This window comes from Hemiscyllium ocellatum, chromosome 13 (assembly GCF_020745735.1).
Source record: "Hemiscyllium ocellatum isolate sHemOce1 chromosome 13, sHemOce1.pat.X.cur, whole genome shotgun sequence".
NCBI lineage: Eukaryota > Metazoa > Chordata > Chondrichthyes > Orectolobiformes > Hemiscylliidae > Hemiscyllium > Hemiscyllium ocellatum.
Genome location: NC_083413.1, coordinates 81,102,015 through 81,120,962, shown reverse-complemented (window position 1 = coordinate 81,120,962; position 18,948 = coordinate 81,102,015). Strand labels below are relative to the sequence as shown.

The 18,948-nt window shown below is 42.8% G+C and overlaps 1 protein-coding gene across 1 annotated transcript in view; it reads right to left on the bottom strand.

The window, feature by feature from the left end:
• LOC132821970 (septin-2) overlaps positions 1-18,511 on the bottom strand; it is an 86,666-nt gene extending 68,155 nt beyond the window's left edge. Inside the window, exon 1 of the mRNA XM_060835010.1 lies at positions 18,382-18,511. The gene's annotated coding sequence lies outside the window, so the exon portion shown is untranslated. The remainder of the gene's footprint in view (positions 1-18,381) is intronic.
• Positions 18,512-18,948: the final 437 nt, after the last annotated feature.

Here is an 18,948-nt window from a genome sequence, read left to right as displayed (position 1 = left end):
GAGATCTCAGCCAGAATAGTACGGCACGGGGGCACAGTGGTGGGCGGCACGGTGGCACAGTGGTGGGCGGCACGGTGGCACAGTGGTTAGCACTGCTGTCTCACAGCACCAGAGACCCGGGTTCAATTCCCGACTCAGGCGACTGACTGTGTGGAGTTTGCACGTTCTCCCCGTGTCTGCGTGGGTTTCCTCCGGGTGCTCCGGTTTCCTCCCACAGTCCAAAGATGTGCAGGTGAGGCGAATTGGCTATGCTAAATTGCCCATAATGTTAGGTAAGGGGTTAATGTATGGGTGGGTTGCGCTTCGGCAGGTCGGTGTGGACTTGTTGGGCCGAAGGGCCTGTTTCCACACTAAGTCTAGTCTAGTACATCCAAGTCAACAGAGGTGGTCTTGGTACCACAATTCAGAAAACAGGTATGGAGCATGGAAATGCAGTGAATCCCAAGAGCATCCATGTGAATATACCTGATAAGAACATGTTGCAATAGGTTGTACTTTTAGAAGGGGAAAGTGAGGGTAGGGGGTCAGAAAGGAGGAGAAATTATTACAATTTTATCAAGTCAAGATTATAGGATACACAAAAATAACTGAAGTCAGTAAGCCTTGCAGAAGGAATATTTCACAAAATTTTATTGTAAGGCCCATGAGGAACTGGAGATCTCCCCAGTAGCTGATATACAAAGATGCAGCAGCAAAACAAATAAGCTGGCTGAACACAGTTTAAGTGACCCTGTTGTTTGCTTTCAACACAAAACCCAACTCTCAGCCTTGGTTCATGAAAGAAACTCAACTTATCACTAACCAGACAACTCAATCACACATTCTACTGACTACTTTTCAGACTGAATAAATCCAATACTACAAACAATGAACTGACAGATTTCTGGTCGAGACATTCGTGCAAAGCATAGTTGCCCAGCACCAAGTTCTGTATTTGTAAATGCTGCTGTGTCTGGCCTGTATAAAGCATTTACTGTGCAAAATAAACAAAGATATAAAAAAAGGTGATTAGCACTGTGTTCACTGGGGCAAAATCCTGCAACTCCCTTCATCACACCACTACAGATTGCCCTATACCACATGATTACAATGGTTCAAGGCAGCAACTCAGTACCATCATCACCACCTTCTCCAGGTGGATGAAAACTGGCCTGACCAGAAGCAGTTACATTCTCAAAACAGTTTTTAAACGTTACAGCAGGCATTGGATGAATTGGACTTAATAGTTACTGAAAAGAGCAGAGCTGCATATAACCCTAGGTTTATTTTAAAATTAATCGGATGTGAATGTCACTGGCTATGCCAACATTACTACCTATTCCTAATTGTACCTAATGTTACCAGGACCTGCAGTCCATCTGCTGTAATCTTACCCAGCAGGATTTCGACCGAGCAACAGTGGAGGCATGACAATCTAGCTCAAATTCCTGGAAATTGGACAGGCTAGAAGAGTGGGCAAAGAAGTGGCTGACAAAATACAATGTGAGAAAGCAAAAGCTTATGAGTTTTGATCGGAAGAATAGAAACAGACTATTTTCTAAATGGGGAAAGCAATGCTTAGCTCAACCTCTTGTTTCTCAAAACTTTACTATTTCCCTACCTGCTCATATCCTATACACATTGTCACAAGGATGAACGTGCCGGCCTTGGATAAAGTCCTAAAAGTATTTACAAGAATGATGCATCATATGAGGAAAGGCTGAGGACTGCCGGTATGTAGCCAGTGGAGTTTAAAAGGATGAAGGGTGGGGACAAGGCCAGGATGGAATGAAGAGGGAATCTCATTCAAACTTGTGGAACACTGAGGGGCCAGTACATGGAGATGACGTTTCCACAAGAAGAGACTAGGTCGCAGGGAGATAGCCGCAGAGAGAGAAGGGACAACCCTTCAGAACAGGAGGAGGAGTTAGAAGATAGCAGATCGATGGAACTCACTGCTTCATGGGGTTGTGGAAAAATCATTGATTTTATGTAAAACAGATAGTTTTGATTTGGTTAGACAGGGGATAAAAGGTTATGGAAGGAGGGAAGGCAAAATGATGTTGAAGAACATATCAATCATGATCAAATGGTGGAGCAGACTCAATGGGTCAAATTATGCTCCTCTCTTACAGTCTTAGGATGATTGAATCTTGAACAAGAAGCCTCAAGAATTAAGTTGACTGACTAACATGGGTTTGTGCAAAGAGCAGATCTAAGTACATACAAGTTTGAAATCATGAATGGAATCAATGAAATTAATTGAGATAAAGTCATCAAGATGTACAGCATGAATACAGACCCTTCGGTCAAACTACTCCATACCCAGATATCCTAAACTAATCTAGTCCCATTTGCCAGCAGTTTGCCCAAATCCCTCTAAACCCTTCCTGTTCATATACCTATCCAGCTGCCTTTCAAATGCTGTAATTGCATCAGCCTCCACCACTTCGTCTGGCAGTTCATTGTATACATGCACCACCCTGTGGGAAAAAAGGTTGTCCCTTTTATATCTTTCCCCTCTCACCCTGAACCTATGCCCTCTAGTTCGGGACTCCCCCACCCCAGGGAAAAGACTTTGTCTATTTACCCTATCCATGACCTCATGATTTTGTAAACCTCGAGAAGGTCACCACTCGGCCTCCGACACTCCAGGGAAAACAGCCCCACTTTATTCAGCTTCTCCAGATAACTCAATCCTACAATCTTGGCAACATCTTTATAAATCTTTTCTGAACCCTTCCAAGTTTCCCAACAACCTTTTTATAGGAAGAAGACCAGAGCTGCACGTAATATTCCAACAGTGGCCTAACCAATGTCCTGTAAAGCCACAACATGACCTCCCAACTCCTGTACTCCCAACTTCTGACCAATAAAGGAAAGCATAACAAATGCCTTCTTCACTATCCTATCTACCTGCGACTCTACTTTCAAGGAGCTATGAACCTGCACTCCAAGATCTCTTTGTTCAGCAACACTCCCTAGGACCTTACCATTAAGTGTATAAGTCCTGCTCAGATTTGCCTGCCCAAAACGCAGCACCTCATATTAATCTAAATTAATCTCCGTCTGCCACTCCTTGTTCCATTGGCCCATCTGATCAAGATCCAATTGTAATCGGAGGTAACCTTCTTCACTGTCCACTACATCTCCAATTTTGGGGTTATCTGCAAACTTACCATCTATACCACCTATGTTCACACCCAAATAATTTATATAAATAACAAAAATCCAGCACAGATCCTTGTGGCACACCACTGGTCACAGGCCTCCAGTCTGAAAAGCAACCCTCCACCATCACCCTCTGTCTTTTATCTTCGAACCAGTTCTGTATCCAAGTAGTTACTTCTCCCTGTATTCCACATGATCTAATCTTGCTAACCAGTCCACCATGAGGAACCTTGTTGAACGCCTTACTGAAGTCTACATAGATCATGTCTGTCCTGCCCTCATCAAGCCTTTTCGCTACTTCTTCAAAGAACTCAACCAAGTTAGGTATGATTTGCCACGCTCAAAGCCATGTTGACTATCTCTAATCAGTCCTTGCCTTTCCAAATACATATACATCCTGTCCCTCAGGATTCCCTCCAACAACTTGCCCAACATCAATGTCAGGCTCACCGGTCTATAGTTCCCTGGTGTTTTTTTTTAAAACACCTTTCTTAAATAGTGGCACGTTAGCCAATCTCCAGTCTTCTGGCACCTCACCACTATTAACAATGAGACAAGTATCTCAGCAAGGTACCCAATCACTCCCCTATGGGTCCAGTGACAATCTGCAACAGTAAGGCTAGAAGTATCCAGGTTTCACCTTGCCCCTGATTTGGGAACAAGAAATCCTTCATCCAATCATGCTCAAACATAGTTCTCAGCTCCACCCACTGTTCTTAAGACTCACCTATGAATAGTGATCACCCAAAGGCAGTATATAAAGAAAACTTCAAACCATATACCAAGCATGGAATACAAACATCAGGAGGGGCACTTCTGTCTCATTGTGACATCTTACAGTATAGTCCTGTACTTTCCATACAACTGATAACTTTGAAGTAATTATGATTTACATCTGGGAAGAACAAAGGCTTCATGGAAACCTTCCCTTCCCTCGCATGCACGTGCATTCATTTCAAACTGCAGTGAATTATGAACACGGTTTGCACAGCTGGGAAGGGAACAAAGTTGAGACAAAAACTCTGCAGACGATGCTAATTTTAACTTGCATAGAATCACAGCAATAATACCCTATGGCCCAGAGTGTTAGCAATGGCTCGAGAAGAAACTTTTGCTGAAACCCAAGGGTTAAGTCTCATTCAGGACTCGATGACCAAAATCCAAGCCTACACAATACTTGGCAACCAAGTTTGTGCACTGTAGAAGTACCTTCTGGCGGCGGTTGGGTACATTCCATAGAGTTTGGGTTGAAATCACAAACACTCATTCAATTATATTGTTGTTGAACTTTGCTCTGCTAAAGCCACTGTACTATTAGTACATTGCTAAAGCTTTTGTTAAAGCTATAAACCTAGACACTGATTGACAAAGTATGGGACTGGTTATTCAAACAGTCTGGTAGGGAAATATTGGAATCAATTCAGGATCACTGCATATTTTAATTTTTGCTGTGTCACAAATATAGTGCTACGCAGGCAGAGTTAATTTGGGTGTCGATCTTCATAGTGTAACAAAAGACTTGAAGTATGCCCATATTCTTCAAAAGTTGATTGAAAAGAGCCCTCAATTTGCAGGAGCCAGTTAGGCACTCCTTTCCCAACTTTATGCACTTCAATTTTAAAATTGTTCACTTTTTGTTCCCCTAAACCAACCTGGCACTGTCCCAAGTGCAACACAGCGAAAGCTAATATAATTCTAAAAAATTGATGCAAAAAAAATTCTTTAAAAATTAGGGTTTATGGTAGGTAAATCATCATTGGGGTTTAATCAGCATAGGAACTCAGGCTGTTTAAATTTTCGCACTCCACATCAGAGGGGTTCAGTTGGGTTCCACTCAAAAAAATAGTCAATCTATAGTGAATTTCTCAAGAAGAAACAACTGCGATAACTTCACCATCCAGTCAAATACTCCAGATACACTCTTATCTCATTAGCAAGACAGCTGGATTAGGCAACACAGGATGAACACCAGTCCAGATTTTGAGATAAACTGACTGTTTCAATAGTCCAACCTCAATCAGCAGTAGTAGTCACTACAACGGGAACACATCAGAACATGACCAGCCATAAATAAATTAGAAATAGAATCCGTATCCATTAAGGCAATGCATCACATTATAAAGTGGAGAATTATTTAAATTTAAGCACTGGAACCCTACTTTCTCAACCAGCCAAACATGCAGTTGCAGCAAGTGTGCAATGAGATAAAAATAAGTTAACTGCAGAAAAATAAGTCAAACAAGAAATGGTAGTTCATAAGAAACTCTCGGGATATTTAAGTTGCACAGACCTTTTAGCTACAAACAGAAGAAGGCGATTTGAAATCCCCTCTGTTCCTCTTACTGGTTAGTTATGTTTTGCCTGGATCATTACACTGCTCTTAATAAGAGAATCCCTACAGTGTAGAAACAGGCCATTCAGCCCAACAAGTCCACAGTGACCGTACAAAAAGTAGCCCACCCAGACCCACTCCCCTATAATTACCCCTGATCTACCAACCCTATACATTCCTGAACACTCTGGGCAATTTAGCATGACCAATTCATCTAGCCTGTACATCTCTGGATTGTGGGAGGAAGACAGAGCACCCAGAGAAAACCCATGCAGACACGGGGAAAATGTACGGACTCCACGTAGACAGTTGCCCGAGGTTAGAACGAACCTGGGTCCCTGGCGCTGAGGCAGCAGTGCTAACCATGAAGCCATTGTGCCGTCCATCAAGTTATTGAACTCGATATTGAGTCGAAAAGTCTGCAGAGTCCCCAAGCAGATCATTACAATGGTTTTAAGCTGAATTGCTGGTATCTCAAAAAAGACAAAAAGTCACCAAGCTCTTGCATATCAAGACCTAAAAAGTTATGATAAACTGCTATTAGTCCAGCACTAAACGCTAACAAAGAGCTGGTACCAGAACTGGTACCAAAGAACAAATGTCCAGTGAAGGGGAGAAGTGCTAAGTAGGGTGACTCAGCAATTCAGTCATCGGAACACAGGTATTTCCAATTATAATGACAGGGTCAATCAATACTAAGTGGGGCCCTCTTGTGACACAGTGGTAGAGACCTTAAACCCAAGCCTCCAAGTCCAAGGGTTAGTTCCACTTGCTCGAGAGGTGTTTCATCATTTCTGAACAGGTTGATTGGGAAAATAGGTTAAATCTTTTTGGGGGCCCATTTGTGATGCCCATACCCCTTAAACCAAGAGGTTCAGGTTCAAGTCCCAGCTGCTCCAGAACTGTCAATATCTCTGAACAGATTGATTAAAAAAAAGGTTATCGAGGAAAAAGTGAGGACTGCAAATGCTGGAGGTCAGAGCTGAAAATGTGATGCTGGAAGAGCGCAGCAGGTCAGGCAGCATCCAAGGAACAGGAGATTCGACGTTTCGGACATAAGTTCTTCTTCAGGAATCTGAAGAAGGGCTCATGCCCGAAACATCGAATCTCCTGTTCCTTGGATGCTGCCTGACCTGCTGCGCTTTTCCAGCAACACATTTTCAGCTAAAAAAAAGTTACTTTTTTTTAAAAATGCTAAGCCATCAAATTTGCGGCTGATGCCAAGTTATTGTGGAAAACTTACAAAATTAGTTTGACAATGTGCTGGATCGAAGAAAGTGCACAACTGTAAGGTACTGGACAAGCAGCAGCAGCATCACCAACACTTGCTGAACATATTCGAGTCACGCATAGTACAAGTACACAGTCAACAATACAGTATGACACAGATGAGGCAGTCATTACACCAGTGGATCATAACACACATGAAATGCTGGATGACAACAGTCAGAAGTGACTGAGGAAATCCATACGAAGCCATTTTTTTTTCCCTTTTTAAACACTGCATTACAAGCGTATGAAGTGCAGAGTTAAAAAGTGTGGTGCTGGTAAAGCACAGCTGGTCAGGCAGCATCCAAAGAGCATGAGAGTCCACGTTTTGAGCATAAGCTCTTCATCATTAACATTCCTGATTAAGAGCTTATGCTCAAAACGTCGACTCTCCTGCTTCTCGGATGCTGCCTGACCAGGCGTGCTTTTCCAGGGCCCCCCTTTTTGACTCTGATCTCCAGCATCTGCAGTCCTCATTTTCTCCAAGTGTGAATTAAAGTGAAGATTTTGTCAGAGTGAAACAGAGGCCAACGAGTTACGCTGGCAATTTGGTGCAAGGGGGGCTAGAAGCGCTTTAATTAAGGTTAACTACAAGATGTAAGTACTCCTGTAAGATAGGATAGAAGGTATAATAGACGAAACAAAGGCAGAGTGCGATCATGAACTACATCATAATGTCATACATTAAAATCAGCTGACTGGTGAATACTTCTAGTCCTCAAACAAAAAACAAGGTGTTCAGTTTGCATTTAAGTTTCAAGCGCTTTTTCCTCTGTAAGAAATAGCTGATTAAGTACAAGTTGTTTTTAAGAAAACTAATTAAAGAACAAAATCTAGAATAATTATAAATTAAATGAACTATGACAGGGATGATCGAACAGGTAATACATTGCTGCTGCACAATCATGGAAGCTGCTAAACACAATGATTTCAGACTGAACACATTGAAGCTGAAGGACTTTTGGATCTGAGTTCAAGAACCAGAGTTCCAGCTGGAGACTTTGCCCACATCAGGGAAAAAGGACAGAACCTGGCCACCAGTGAAAAATTCAAAAGTAGTTGGTCAGACCATGACCTCCCCTCAGAACCATGCTGAATGCTCTTGCTCAATCCCTATTGCAGAATTGTTTCCAGTGGTACCCCATCCACTGAGGTTAGACTGACTGACCCAGTATCACAATACAAAAGAGGCCCTGGAGCCCATCAAGTCTGTTCTACCAAAAATGTACTATTACGTACATTAAACCACTTTCCCACTGGAGGCCCATAACCTTTAACGTTATGATGTTTCACATGCTTACCCAAATGGTTTAGAAGATTTGAAGCTACCTGTCTCAACTATCCTCCCCAGCTGTGCAGTCCAGATATCTACCACCCTCTGGGTGAAAAGGCATTTCTTCAAATCCCCTCTAAACCTCCCCCCTTTCACTTTAAAAGGTGTGCATCCTTGTAATCAACCTTTCAACCAATGTAAACAACTACTTTCTAACCAACCTACCAATACTCTTGAACCTTCTATATCTTTATCAGATCTCCCTTAACATTCTCTGCTCTAAAAGGAAACAACCAGTTTAATCCAGCTTTTGTAACTCGGATGCTGCATCCCAGGAAACATTCTGATGAACCTCCTCTGCAACCATCAGCGCAAATCACATTGTTCCTGTTGTGCAGATACCAGAACTGCAACTGTGGCCGAATGAAAGATCTGCACCACAAACTCGCTGCTCTTATAACCCAGTTTCCTGGTTTATTCCTTGTGACTCTAATATCTTCCAATCCTCTGACATTTGTGGCCAGAGAGAAAATGCCAACACCCCTGTCATTTCTTCTCAAGCCTCTCAACAACCCTGGGATACATTTTATGAGGACCTGGAGATTTATCTACTTATAAGCCTGACAGACGATTAACAATCTCCTCTATGCTAATTTCTTTATGTATACCACCGCCCTTCTGACTAATTTCTATATTCACATTATCCCTCTCACGAGCAAATATCTAACGGGTTTAAGTCTATGGGGGCATCAGCACTGCTGTTGGAGGAAACTGTTCCAGCTGGATAGGTTTCATTTGAACTATGCTGGGATGAGTGCCCTCATGAATCAAATAACTTGGAACACAAAAAGGACTTCAAAAGTCATTGGGCGGGGGGCAGGCGGTGGTGGTGCAGGAAAGGGGAAATGTAGTCTAACAAAGCAGAAGAATTTGGCAGCATCATACAGCAGTTATTTGGATAACCATATTGGGGCAGGAAGTGACAGTGTATAAACATAGGAAACCAGCAGTAAACAGGGCTGGGGGGAGGTGGTGGTGTGTGATAAAGAGATCACATTAATGCATTCAGGGGAAAAAAAAGCAAATAAAAAAGGTACAAATACATAATGGGCATGATCTTAGAGGCATTATAATGTATAACTACAAGGAGATCAAGGCTGGGAACTATACCTTAACTTTTCAAAGGGCAGGCAGAAAGTAAAAACTGTTTGTTCATACAAGATGAAATATGTATGAAAGCAAGAAATGATCTTGGATGAGGAAATGTAGATTCTGTTTGGCTGAAAGCAAAAAATAACAGAAGATGGCACTACAGCCCCTCTAACGGTGGCAAAACGATGGATTTACCAGGACGTTGCCTGGTATGAGGGATTTTAGCTACGAAGATTGGGTAGACTGGGTTTGTTTCACTGTAAAGTTGAGTGGGTGACCTGATAAAGTTTATACGATTGCGAATGGCATGGTTAGAGTGGAAGTTGTGTTTTTTTTTCCCGGGCAGAGGAGTCAATTGCTCATGGTTACAGTTTCAAAGTGCAGGTAGAGATGGGCTGGGGGGGTTGAAACAAATGGGTGAGGCAAGTTCCTTTCTTTTAAAAAAAATAGTGAATGCCTGCCAAGTGCTGCCAGAGATGGTGGTGGAAGCAGACACTATAGCAGCATTCAATAAGCACCTGGACGAATGCCTGAATAAGAAGGGAAGAGAGGGATACAGATTCTGTGAGAGACGATGGGCAAAATGTATCAGCGCATGGTCAGAGGGCCTGAGCCTGTTCTGTATTATTCTTTGATATGGCAACATAAATCAGGAGAGAATGAGCACATATTAAAAAAGGCACAATATGAACTCATGCATGACGTTAATCTACATGTCGATTGGGAAGGCCAAATTGGCAGAGATAGACACAAGGAAAAATACACAAAATACATTCAGAACAATTACCAAGAAGAATATGTTGTGAATCCCACCCCAATCAGGCTGTTCTGAACCTGAAAATATGTCATGAGGCAGGTTTCATAAATGATGAGTAAAAGATCCTCTATGAAGCAGTGACCATAACATGGTCAAATCATGTTTCTCCCCTCAAACAGAATACATGGGTCTTGTAACTACTGTGCTCAGCTTACAAAGGAATGAGGTCAGACCTAGCTGGAACAGACTGGGAAAGGGGTTTAGCAACTAAGGTCATTAAAGAACAAGGGCAGACATTCAAGAAAATACATTCATGGCTCACAACAAATCTATCTCAGTGAGGAAGGATTCTAGGATCAGGACAACCAAACATGGTTAATTACTGAAGTTAAGAGTTGAAAAAGTTCTAAAATCTGACAAACTACGATTAAGAACTTTCAAGTAGCATCAAGATAGACAGGAAGAGTTTCTTTAAGCATGAAAAAATGAGAGGCTCACGTGAAAAAGGCAGGAGTTGAACAAATAATATTCAGCAATCTTTACATTAGAAGACATTCCAAAAATAATAAAGTCATGTCAAAGAGCATAAGAGAGAAGAAACAAAATATAACTATCACGATACATAAAGTACTCAGGAAGTTACAAGCTGATGTTCCCTGGATCTATGGGATGCATTCTGGGATGTTAAAGAAAGCAGCGACAGAGTTAGTGAAAGCATTGGTAGTGATATTCTAATAATTTTCCTGAGATTGCAGAAAATTGGCAGTTTTCCAAGCCTCTGACAATTCACAACATACTTCTTTGAATAAAAGTAAAAGGCAACAACAAAAAAACAAAATTGTGGACCATTTAGTGTAACATCTGTTGAGAAAATATTAGCCTATTATCAAGGATGTAAAGCAGAGAATAGAAAATCATTATATAAATCAAGCAAAGCTAGCATGGCTTCATGATAGGAAAATCATTTCTGATAAACTACTTACAATCATTTTTTGAAGAAGTAACAAACAGAATTGATAAAGAGGTAAGAGATGTAATATATTTTGATTTTCAGAAGGCACTTTATTAAGTAACACATGCTGGACTCGTAGCCCGTGGTTTTGACAGCACTATATTGTTATGGTCAGAGGAGTGGCTACCTAATACAAAGGTATAAAAACGGAATAGAGTGGCTAAAGTGGACACAGGTCCCTTGCAGGATGAGAAAGGTGAATTAATATTGGTTAATGCTGAAACAGCCGAGGCCTTGAGTGGGGCGGCACCATGACTTCTTGGTTAGCACTACTGCCTCACAGCACCAGGGACCCCGGTTCAATTCCAGCCTCTGGGTGACTGTCTGTGTGGAGTTTGCACATTCTTCTAATGTCTCTCTATCGGTTTCCTCCAGGTGCTCTGATTTCCTCCACAATCAGAAGATGTGCAGGTCAGGTGAATTGGCCATGCTAAATTGCCCAGAGTCTTCAGGGATGTGTAGGTTGGGGCATTAATCAGGGGAAATGTGGAGTGATAGGGTAGGGAAATGGGTCTGGTGGGATACTCTTTGGAAGGTCATTGTGGACTTGTTGGACCAAATGGCCTGTTTTCACACTGTCGGGATTCTATTCCATTCTAACTATTTTATTTCAGTCTTCACAGTGGAAGATATGTCTAACATGCCAAAAAAATGATGTTAAGGATACAATGGGAGGAGAGGACCTCAATTCAATTGTTCCCACCAAACGGATAGAGTTGAGCAAACTCGAGGGTCTAAAGTCCCCTGGTCCTAATGAAACGCAACCCAGAGCTCCAAAAGAAATGGCGGAAGTTATAGTAGATCCATTAGTGGTAATTTACCGAAATTCACTAGACTTCGGGCAAGTCCCAGCAGACTGAAACACAGCAAATGTCACGCCACTATTTAAAAAAGGGTGCAGGCAAAAGGCAGGTAATTATAGGCCAGTTAGCTTAACATTTGTAGTCAGGAAAATGCTGGAGGCTTTCATTAAAGAAGAAAGTAAGACATCTGGATGGAAAGGATTCCATCAGGCAGACGCAGCATGGATTCAGGAAGCGAAGGTCACACTTGACAAACTTACTGGAGTTCTTTGAGGATGTAACAAGCGTGGTAGATGGAAGGGAACAAGTGGATGTTGTATACTTTGATTTCCAGAAGGCGTTCAATAAGGTGCCACATAAAAGACTCATCCACAGGATAAGTATGCATGGAGCTGGCAGGGAACATACTAGCATGAAAAGAGGTCTGCTTAGCCAACAGAAAGCAGAGAGATAAATGGATGTTTCTCTGGTTGGAAATCAGTGGTGAGCAGGATACCACAAGGGTCAGTGTTATGCCCACAACTGTTCATGACATGTATAAATGATTTGGAAGAGGAGGTGGAGAGTAACATTTCCAAGTTTGCTGATGACACTAAATTGAGTGAAAAGGCAAACTGCGTAGAGAATGTGGGGGGTCTGCAGAGAGATTTAGATAGGTTAAGTGAGTGGGCAAGGGTCTGGCAGATAGAATACAATGTTGGTAAATGTGACATATCCACTTTGGAAGTAAAAATAAGAGGTCAGCGTATTATTTAATAAATGCTGAAAGACTGCAGCATACTGTTGTGTAGAGGACTTGGCAGAACTCCTACATGAATCACAAAGTTGATTTACAGGTGCAACAGGTTATCAGGAAGGCAAACAGAATATTGGTTTTCAATGCATAGATGAGGATTTTAGAGTTATGGGGATAATGCAGGTAGGAGGGGCCGAGACGATGGATAGATCAGCCATGATCTTATTGATTGGCAAAGGAGGTTCAACAGGCCAAATGGCCTACTCCTGCTTCTGTTACTATGACATTAATAGAAAACATTTCATTAAGAGGGTTTTTTTCATGATGGTAACCCGTAACTAACCAGTGAAGTGTCACAGGGATCAGTACTGAGACCACAATTATTTATAAATATACACTGATTTACACAAGAAAAACAAACATGCTATTATCAGGCTTGTGGATGACAAAAATAAATGGAACAGCAAGTGGTGAGGATGACAAAAGTGTCTGCACAGTAATGTACACAGGATAAGCAATTGGGGAAAAAAGATGGCAGAAAGAACATAATGTGGCTACCAAGGCTTTTCTCCAGAAGGATTTTGCTTGGAAAGGGCCATGTCGTACAATAAGAATGTTAATTGTGCAGTTTTTACAACTTCACCAACAGACCTGTAACAATGCAGAAAAGTAGATGACTGTTCTGCTAACTGGTTACCACTCCAAGTGGAAATTGAAAAATTTCAAACATTCCTTGGCAATAGTCTACTGGAATCCAAGCAACGTTTACAGTCTGATTAGCAAACATAAATAATTCAAACACATGATTGAACAAGAGCTGCAGAGTCAAAGTCGATGAGCGTGAACAGCTAATAAGACTGAATTTTTCCTTGAAAGTTCACTATTAAGCAGTCACTGGCCTTCATACTTTTAAACGACATAATTAGGTATATCAAGGCAAATCGAGAGAACTTCCCAAAAGGGTGATTTAGAATGGCAACACAACAGATTGAGAGAGATAGTTGAATGGGAGCCCAACAACTCTACTCCAAGACACTCACCACGATGCCTTAAAATGAAGGCATCTAAAACTACATGGATTGCTATGCATTCATTCAGCCCAACAATAAGTTACATTAAAAGGTGTTATGGAGTTAAGAAAACATCACAAGGTGCTTGTTCACAAAGTCACAAAGTGTCATAAAACAGAATGAAACTGAGCCACATAATGAAATATTAGGTCTGATGACCAGAATTTGGTTGAAGAAAACAAATTTTAACACGTGTCTTACAGACAGAAAACAGGGTAGAGGTTGAGGAACTAATTGCAGTACATGAGCCTATACAACCAATGGTACATCTACGTGATTGGTAACGCACAAGAGACCAGAATCAGAGGATCACATTATGCAGGGTTGTGAATATGAGAGATCAGGAGAGGTTAGTTTACAGTGATTAGAAAGCAAATGAATATTTTTTAAAATCAAGATGTTGCTCAATTAGGCATCAATATAGGTCAACTGTGAATTGATGTATGAGCAATAGGGGTTTTTGCAAACTCATGATAACAAGAACAGAATTTCAGAAGCCAACCAGAAGGGCACTGGAATAGTCGAGTCTAAAAGGTAACAAAGGCATGGATTCACGTCTGGAGACAGGAGTAAGATCCAGCAATATTACGGAGGTGGAAATAACCAGTCTTCGAAATCATACAAATGAGATTAAGTCAACTCAGGATCAAGCATGATGCCATAAACTATGCAGCTCAATCCAAGACAGTTGCCAGAAAGAGATGGAATAGTCAAGGAACAGACTTGAGTGGGTAACCCAATCCATGGCTTCATTCACAATACTTAAGTGGAAATCTTTGCTTATTTGATAATCAATGCTGAATGCATAGTGTGATAACTTGGCAACAATGCAGGAGTTGACAGAAGTGGCTGTTGAGGTAGAGCTGGGGGTAATCAACATACATGTAAAAACTAATATCATCTCTTTGCTGCACTTCACCTGGATGCAACATTTAAATACAAATAAAATGAGAAGCCCTTGCAAATTCTACCAAAGCAGTAACACTGGGAACTATCCACCAACCTCTCTCTAAAATCAGGTATTCAACAAAAGCTTTGCTGAGAGTAGAATTATTGCTGAGATAGAGTCCATGTAAGGAAGTTCTGTACATGGCATTAAAGACACAAAGACAGATGGAGGAATTGTGGTGTTGAGGAAGCATGGGAGCTACAGAAGGACTTGATCAAGCTAGCTGGGTGTGCAAGGAAGAACAAACATTTTCTAAATGGGAAAGGCGTAAGAAATCTGAAGCACAAAGGGACTTAGGAGTCCTAGTTTAGGATTCTCTTAAGGTGGACATGCAGGTTCAGCTGACAGTTAGGAAGGCAAATGCCATGTTAGCATTCACTTCAAGGGGGCAAGAATACAAGAAGAGAGATGTACTGAGGCTTAAAAGGTTCTGGTCAACTACATTTGGAATACTGTGAGCAGTTTTGGGCTCCGTGTCCGAGGATGGATGTGTGGGCATGGGTGGGGTGGAGTTGGGTTCAGAGGATATTTACAAACATGATTCTTGGCATGAAGAGCTTGTCATACATGCAGTTGAGGACTCTGGGTCTGTATGCAACTGAGTTCAGAAGGATGAGGGGGATCTTATTGAAACTCTCAGAATACTAAAAGAACATGACAAAGATATTTCCATTAGGAGAATAAAGGTGTGTGGGCACTGCCTCAGAGCAAAGGTATGGCCCTTCAGAATTAAGAGGAGGAGAATTTTTTCACAGGATGGTCAATCTGTAGAATTAATTGCTGCAGATGACAGTTGCAGGCCAAGTCAGTGTATTTAACACAGAGATAGCTAGGCTCTTAGTAGGTATGGGGATCAAAAGCCACGTACACAAGGCAGGGGAATGAAACTGACAAACATGTCAGCCATGACTAAATGGCAGAGTAGAGATGATTTCCAATTACATTCCTGTAGAGATTCATACTGCACAGAAGCAAGACTTTCAGCCAACTCATCCACACAGACTACAAGTCCCAATCTGACCTAGTCCCGTTTGCCAGCATTTGGCCCAAATCCCTCTAAACCTTTCCATCCAGATGCCTTTTAAACGTTGTCATTGTACCAGCCACCACCACTTCCTCTTCCATACATGCATTACACCCCCTGCATGAAAAGGTCAACTCCTCAAGTCCTTTTTCAATCTTTCCCCTTAGATCTCTGCCCTCTACCTTGGGACTTCCCTACCCTGGAAAAAGAACTGACTATTCACCCCATCCACATCCCCCAATTTGATATCTTATGGTCCTAACACATTGGGGCTAATGGGTACCTAATATGGACTAGTGTTGCACATACCAACAATATCCTTTGGTTTGACTAGAGAAATAAGGCTTTTTTAAAAAAAAAAGTCTGTTTATAACTGCCAAGATTTTGCAACATATAAAAAGGGCAAGCAGGACAAAGATTTGGACAACTTGCAGCATGCTTGATGACAGTGACGATCAACACCACCCATGTACTAAACACAGGAACACTACATTTCCAACTTGTTCTATTGCTCTCAATGTAAAAACAGCGACAGTGAAACAAGCCTTGAACAAAAAAAAAACTCAGATCTCAGATTGTTTTAAACACTTCACGTTGAGCTTCTCACTCCATAACACACATCCTTCCAAAAACATTCAACAAAATCACACAGAATAATCACAGTAGTTAGAAAATAACTATGTGCCAATGTAGCACTAATTGCAATGTGTCTGTGCACTGCTCAGACAAGTGTCTAACAGGGAATGATTTTTAGATCAACTAGAGATTATATAACTATATTCACTGCATATTATTTTATTATATTTACCATATTCTAGTCTTAATTTGCCTTTCCAAACACCAATCCTGCAAGCTCATCATATGGTGTTTGGAAAGGCAAATTAAGACTAGAATATGGTAAATATAATAAAATAATATGCATGTGATTCCTCTCAACATATGGTGCTGGTGAAAACTGTAACATAAATCCCATTTTAAGTTCATACATTCAGTACTTCTGTCTGCATTTCCAATGTACATATTCTAACACTGGTGATGTCATTAGAGCAACTGAATTCTGCACTCAACTCACCCCACTACATGCAGTATATGGCAACAGGTTTACATCGGCTGCCTCCATTAAGTTGCCATGGGAAAAGGTGATCAGTGGAATACATACACAGTTGCCTCCACTCTAAGCATAGAAACAATGAAAGTAAAACATGAGATGCAAACTGTTCTCCAGGCTTCAGTAAACCAAATACCACTCAGGCACTGATGCACATGAGCCACAATACCAATGGAGAAACATGATTTTTTTTTTCCCCATTCAAAACCAACAAGCTACACACGTCACAGTTATTTCCAAAAGAAAAAACTTCCAAGGCAAACTTTTAAAATCAAGGGACAAAGCAGAGAGATAGTGTATCAATACAAATAATTTGGATGCTTGGAACAAAAACAAAATTACCAGAAAAATTCAGCACATCTGCCCACATCTGAGGACAGAAGTTAACATCAAGTCCAGTGACACTTCATTAGTTCTGACATATGTCACTGTCACTTGAACTGTTTTCTTCCTGCAGATGCTGACAGACCTGCTGACCTTCTCCAACAGTTGCTGTTTTGCTTTGTTTCAGCCAGCCAGCATCAGCAAACCTGCGTCAATCTGAATGCTTTGTTCAGTACGCAGCACCACAGACCACAAAAGCCAAAGAAAAATAAGACTGAAAATGTGTTGCTGGTTAAAGCACAGCAGGTTAGGCAGCATCCAAGGAACAAGAAATTCGACGTTTCGGGCCAGAGCCCTTCACCAGGAATCGTTTGTTTAGTGTGTGGATTCTTCTGTAAAAATAAGACTGTCTTTGGACAGACACAACCACCTGACGAAGGAGTCATAATTTGGAGGTGCTAATGTTGGACAGGGGGAGGACTAAGTAAAAATCACACCACACTAGGTTAAAGTCTAGCAGGTTTGTTGGAAGCACTAGCTTTCAGAGCACTGCTCCTTCATGAGGTGGTAGCAAAGACATAGAATTTTTGCTATAAATTATATATCCTCAAATCTGACACTCCACAACCACCTGATGGAGGAACAGCGCTCAAGATTGTAATGTACAGAATTTATATCAAAAATTCTATGTCTTACAATCTTATTTTCCACAAACACATGATGAAGGGGCATCGCTCCGAAAGCTAGTGCTTCCAAATAAACCGGTTGGACTACAACCTGTTGTGCGATTTTTTTACCTTGGACAGACATTCCCCCTCAGCTGCATCACAAGATACGGTTTCGGCAAATCCGCATCAGAACTTTTGAAAAAAAAATAGAGAATGCAGAAAATGTAAAACTGGACTGGCCGAGGCTGGAACAGCGCAGACTGCACCGAGTGCCTCACAGGAGCGAAAAAGGCAGCCGCCAAAACGTGAGATGCAGCGAACCAGACTGATCAGCAAACCGGGCAATCTGCAGTCCCAGCACTGAGGGTGACCACCGGGGGGTCAGGGATGAGGGGAGGGGGGGGGATGAGGGGAGGGGGGGGGGATGAGGGGAGGGGGGGGGGGATGAGGGGGGGGGGGGGGGGAAGGGGGGAGATGAGGAGGGGGGGGAGGGGGGAGATGAGGGGAGGGGGGGAGGGGGGAGATGAGGGGAGGGGGGGAGGGGGGAGATGAGGGGAGGGGGGGAGGGGGGAGGGGATAGGCCTCACCCTTTCAGTCACCTTGCCCACAGCCCCGATCGCTCCATCTCACCCACCCACCCACACACACACACACACCAACCCGAGCCTGGTCAGGCGGTTTAACAACAAAACCGCCCGCTCCGGCAGCTCTCAGGGCCGGGGAGGACGGTGGGAGGGGGATCTCGGTAACTCACTCTGTGCGGCTCCCTGAGGCGGTGTCTCTGTCTGTCAGGCTGGAGGCTCGAGGCCCGCTCCGACTCAGTCTCTCTAACTGACCGCTCCCGCCTCGGACGACGCCGATGATCTCGTGAGAACAAACCAAATCGCGCGCCGCGCGCCGCGCGCCACACCCCACCCGACCCCGCCCCCCCCGGGAGGGGCGTCTCCGAAGACACAGACACACCCACCAGAGGGGGCGCGCTTAAAGGGCCAGGCTCGCCCCGCCAGGGTGGGCGCGCTTACACATCAAGGCCCATCCCGCCAGGGGGCGTGCTTAATAGGCTATTCTTCCACCACTTTCCCCTCCAGGGGGGCATGCTTAAAGGAGCAGGCCTACCCCAAGAGACGGCGTGCTTCAAGGGCCAGGCTCTCCCACTAGGGGGCATGCTGACAGGGCCAGGCTCTCCCACTAGAGGGCATGCTTAAAGGGCCAGGCCTTCCCACTAGGGGGCATGCTTAAAGGGCCAGGCACACCCTACCAGGATCATGCTCGAAGGGGCAGGCACACCCCAAGAGGCAGCTTGTTTAAAGGGGGAGGTTAT